Source organism: Dipodomys spectabilis, unplaced genomic scaffold, assembly GCF_019054845.1.
Source record: "Dipodomys spectabilis isolate Male_0828 unplaced genomic scaffold, ASM1905484v1 ptg000053l, whole genome shotgun sequence".
Lineage (NCBI taxonomy): Eukaryota > Metazoa > Chordata > Mammalia > Rodentia > Heteromyidae > Dipodomys > Dipodomys spectabilis.
Window position 1 is genome coordinate 13,819,337 of NW_024870730.1, and position 5,413 is coordinate 13,824,749.

Genomic DNA, 5,413 nt, shown 5'->3' on the forward strand with positions numbered 1-5,413 from the left:
CAGGTGTTATGCAGTATAGTATGCTGTTCAGCTTTCATGTATATGAGTAATTTCTGCAGTCTGCTTTGTTGTTGAGAACTAGGAACCAGGATACAAGGACATATGCACCTCCATGTTCATTGTTGCCCTGTTCATAATAGCCAAGATATGGAAACAACCCAGACACTCCACTACAGATGAATGGATCCAAAAATTGTGGAATATTATGTAGCCATTAGAAAGAACAAAATAATGGCATTTTCAGGGAAATGGATGGAGCTAGAACAAATCATGTTGAGCGAAATAAGCCAAGATCAGAGTGACAAATGGCATATGGTCTTCCTGATAGGCAGATGTTAAATTCAAAACACAATGAAGTACGACACAGTAAATAGGACTCAAGAAACAAAGAACCTTTTCTTAATACATTGCAACAATGATACCCACAGGACAGTATATTGGAAACGAACTTTACAACTTTGGGTGGGCTTGATTTCTATCTGAAGGGAGGAGTGTAGGAGGTGGGGGAGGGAAGGGATAGAGGGACAACAACAAGGAAAGAGTTAACAATGATCAACAAGTAATGTACTCATTGCCTTCCTCATGTAACTGTGACCCCTCTGTACAGCATCTTCACAATAAAATATTTTTTTAAAAAATAAAGGACCTTTTCTTAATTTGTCACATCATTTTTAGATGACTGTATGCTCTTGACCCCTCATATGGTATATACATGTGCATATAAGAGGGAAGCTGAGAGGAGGGAACAGGAAAAAGGACTTAAAGATTATTAAGACTTAAAGATAAATTCTATAAATGCATAGTTTTTTATTTTTATCCTCTATTTTGGTTCAAATTTCAGAATTGTTCTTCCAGTTTATCTTTCTATATTTTAATCTTTTGCTCCCATACATTTCTACATTCTAGAATAGAAAAAGGATTAGATTAAAATTTATTGGACATGTCACAGTTTTTTAGTGCTTTCTTTAGATACTTCCTCCTATAACTTCTTTAACAATGACTAGGGTTTATACTCAAAGGCTGTGTGCTTGCTTGGCCAGTGCTCTACCCCTTGAGCCACATTTCTAGCCCCAAATAATCTTAAATTGAAGTAATCTTTCTCTCCCAACACAGACTTTTGACATGCTTGTGTGCATTTATACGGAGTGACTTTCTCCAGAAATTCTTTCTTCCTCCTCAGTGAAGGTCTGTTCATGTGTTACGATTACTTAAAATTGTTGTTTCCCTCCCAAATTTGCTCCTGATTGTCTCGTTTGAATGAGGTCTTTCTCACATCTGAGCAATTTGTTACTCAATGTGATCATGGCATCTGTGTTACCTTACCTGGTTTTTTAACTCAGGCAAAATTAGATCTTCTTGAGATTGCTTTCAAGTAAAATAGAAAGGATGGGTGGTATTACATAATAGACCCTCAGATTGTTTTGTGTTAGATGTAATCACATGCAGATTCTAAAATAGAAAACCTCTGTTCCTAAGTGACAATAATTTTCCCACAGTGGACTGCCTGGAATACAGACTCTGAAATTGGTTGATTTTTATTTTTTCAAGTTAAATTGAATTAATACAAAATTGTTCAGAATACAAGGAGGAAACTGTGGCTGTTAACAATGAACAGAACTACTGATAAAAAAGAAATAGAAGCCACCTGTTCTAAGTTACCATTCTACCTCCTCTGCCACCTTTTTCTGGTCCTTGAAATTCCCCTGTCTCGGCTTTCTCTACCAATAAGTCTTCCCCAAGGAGAGTCAGTTATCCTGGCAATTTTCCAAGACCATTTGCAAAAGAGAGAGAGAGAGAAAGAGAGAGAGAGAGAAAACAGGAAGTTGAACTACTAGAGGTTCATTAAGCATGAAAAATGATAAAAATCATACAATGTAGAAACTATCAAACTTTGTTATAGATTTTAAACAAAACCCCTCTTTACTTTGCAATAATTATTTTCAAGAAGGCCCAAGAACATATCCAGTGGGGTATGTAAAACCCTCTTATATCACCCTCCCAATAACATAATTGCATAACTAATAATGTAAAATCATAACCTGAAAATTAACAACTGTATAATTTATATAGCTTATTTAAATGTCACCAGTGATACATTTCCTGTTTTACATCTGTATATGTGTAGCTGTGTACAATTTCATTATGTGACTACAGGCAATGATACAATCAATGTCACGATCTATGCCTACACACAGGACTCCCTGATACTTCACAGGTATGGCCACATTTACCATGAGAACTCTACTCCTCCTAACTTACACCTGCTCATCTGTTTCCATCTCTGTATTATTTCACAGGTAGAATATTAATAAAAATTAATCTATATATTCTTTTGAGATTTTTTAATCCATCATTTCTTTGAGGTATATACATGTTTAAAGTGTATAAACTTTTTATAATACATATCATTCAGCTAATCTTGCTTGGAAATATTCTATGTATGGATTTATTTGTTTTTATTTATTTAAGTCTCCACCCAAAAAAACATTAGGGTCATTTCTAGTATGTGGTTATCATGAATAAAAATATTATTTTATTCTTCTCATGTCCATTGCTTTAGTCCATGTGATAGAAATGCATATTTTGTGTAGAACATGAAGAACAGAGTCTAGTCCATAAACTCACCATTTGTGATATAGTTGCCAGAATAGACTGTGCTTAGATTTCTATCTGAAGCTTCTTCAGGAATTAAACTTTTGTCACAAACATTGGGAAAACACATTCAATTGTCAGTGTGTTAGTAAGTTGCTAGTAACTTGTGTTACTAGACTTTGCTTGATTTTAAGAAAGTGCACTTAAAAGAAGTCATGATTTCAGAGACTTTAGAACACAGATGATTGTCTTTGGGCTTGTCCTATGAGACTAGAAAATGCTTGTGGTGGATTTAATCTGTTACTTATGAAGACTGCTGGAAGTGCAGAGACAAACAGGGTCAGGGCTATCTGTCTACCCCTTTCAAATGCCATGTCCCCAATGACCTAAGCGCTTCCAAACCCTCCTAGATGTTCTACCAAGTAAACATTTCACATGTGGTCTTTGGAGGAAATTTAAATCCAAACTATAATGACTAGTACCACCAGCAAGAGTAAACGGAAGTATTAAAAAAGAAAAAAAAGCCAGAAAAACTAAAATAAAGTGAAAGTAAAAACAAACAAAAGCCCAGCAACAATACACACATATGCAAGGTCTCTAAACATCTCTAATTCATGACAAATAATACAAAAGAGATGCCTGAAGTATAAGACTGGAACTTTAGTTTTTGAATACAAAAAATATAATAAAACAGAGATACAACTTAATTTCTATAGCAATAAAAACATAAAGAAAAAACAGAGACAAATTATTTTCTATATCATTGCTTTCTGTTGTACATGACAGTGAAAAAATTTAAATCATGTTTCAAAATATAAAATAATTTGATGTCACCTTTAGTCAAACTACTCCAAATTATGTTGTTGCTTACCTTATGATTATATAGTCTAATACTTAGAAAAGTTCACTGCTGTATATTTTTTCACAATGCCATTGTTCATCTTAGTGTAGATTTTCTTTTAAAATACATTTACTTGGAAAATTATGTTTTTTGATGCAATATTGCCTTTACCAAATTTTTCAGGTTTAAAATATTATTATATATATAGAATATTTTTAAACTAAAGGCACATAATAAGGAGGTAATTCTAAACTTAAAATTTCTACTTATATTCCAATAAGCACAGTACTTCTTTTTCTATATCATTTATGCAATAGATAAAATAATTGATTTATTTTATCTATTAGAATAATAATTTTATTCATAAATATATTTATAATTAGTTGATACTGAACATAATACTTGTTATTATCATTGCATAAAGTTATTTTCACTATCTCAAGTTTTCTTGCATTTTATTATTTTTTTCAACTGCAATAAATCATATTAAAACTTATTTTCTTTTGTAAAATAAATGTTTTTAGCAAGCAACAGAAATCAATGAGATTATAGTCACTAGAGATAGTAACAAACCACTGTTTTATTAATAACTAAAGAATATGCATATAGTTACTATATTGTTCAATTACTCATAATTATAATATTGAAAATAATTCTAGAACCAGTGATATGCTGGAATTCCAGAAGTTACCTATAGGCACAAGGACCATATTGGTAAAGTTAAATTATACTCTAGAGAAATACATGCAAATAACCAATTTAAGCAATTTACGTAATCACTGCTATGTGAATAGAGGATGCGATGGGTGTTATTTGTTCCTGTGGGTCTTTGAATGCTGTTGCCTCCCTGCCTGCCAGGGAATCTTGTGGACATCCTTTCAGCTAATCACATTTTCTTAAGGAAATCTCTCTTTGTAAAATTTAATATTTCTGCATGAAGAAGAATATTATGTTTTTAAACTTCACACTGCACATTAAAAATAAGAACAACAAAGAAAAAAAAAGAAAGAAGACTTCTCATTGTTTGGTAAAATCTTTTAGAGAAAATCCTACCATTTCAACAGAGAAAAGGATAAGAGAGAATGAAACCAAAGGGAAAAAATAGATGAGAAAAACAGAACCAAGAAGTTAAAAGGCACTCAAGTAGAGTTAGGAGGAAAGAGAATGAAGAGTAAATGTATTGGCTGAAAACATCAGTGAAGACTGAGTTCACCATGATGAAGGCAACGAGAAAGGAACTAAAATGTGCTCACTTGAGGATACTGCTAAAATGGAATATGTGGCTGGTGACTACTGCCTTAGACAGCAAAAGTCTTGGTGTTTGAAGCAGACCAAGTTGCCAAGCACCAATGACTCATGTCTGTAATCTTACCTATTCAGGATGCTGAGGTCTGAGGATTGGGATTTGAAGCCAGCTTGGGCAGGGGAGTCTGTGAGATTCTTAATCCAATTAATCAGCAAAAAGCTGGAAATGGAGCTGTGATCAAGTAATAGAGTGCTATCCTTGAGCAAAAAACTCAAGACAGTGCCAAGGCCCTGAGTTCAAGCCCCAGGACTGAAGTGCGTGCGCGCACGCGTGCGCACACACACACACACACACACACACACACAGGAGGTTATAAGTCATGTCTATACAGTCCAGGGGCAACTGGGGGAAATGGAAATGTTTAGTGTCACTGCCAGTGTAGTAGCCTCAACCCAAGTCGCTTCTAATCCCTTAAAATACAATTTCTATAAGTGAGCAACTGAATTAAATTTTTTTAAGTTTGATTGATTCAAGTGTAAACAGACATATGTGGTTGGTGATTGCTGCCTTGGACAGAAGAAGTCTTGGTGTTTTAAGTATACCATGATTTTATAGACTTCACTGAAGAAGCCCATTTCATACTACACCCACCCCCAACTTCAATTCTTTAATATACTGACAAATAGAAATGTCCAAACCTTGGGTACTAGATCAAAAGGAGTCTATCATATACT

At 33.8% G+C, this 5,413-nt stretch overlaps 1 long non-coding RNA gene across 1 annotated transcript; it reads left to right on the plus strand.

Moving 5' to 3' along the window:
• Positions 1-224: 224 nt before the first annotated feature.
• On the plus strand, positions 225-4,606 carry LOC122107722. The gene is made up of 3 exons (XR_006147408.1): positions 225-334; positions 1,020-1,022; positions 4,595-4,606. It is a non-coding gene; the product is annotated as an uncharacterized LOC122107722 (long non-coding RNA).
• Positions 4,607-5,413: the final 807 nt, after the last annotated feature.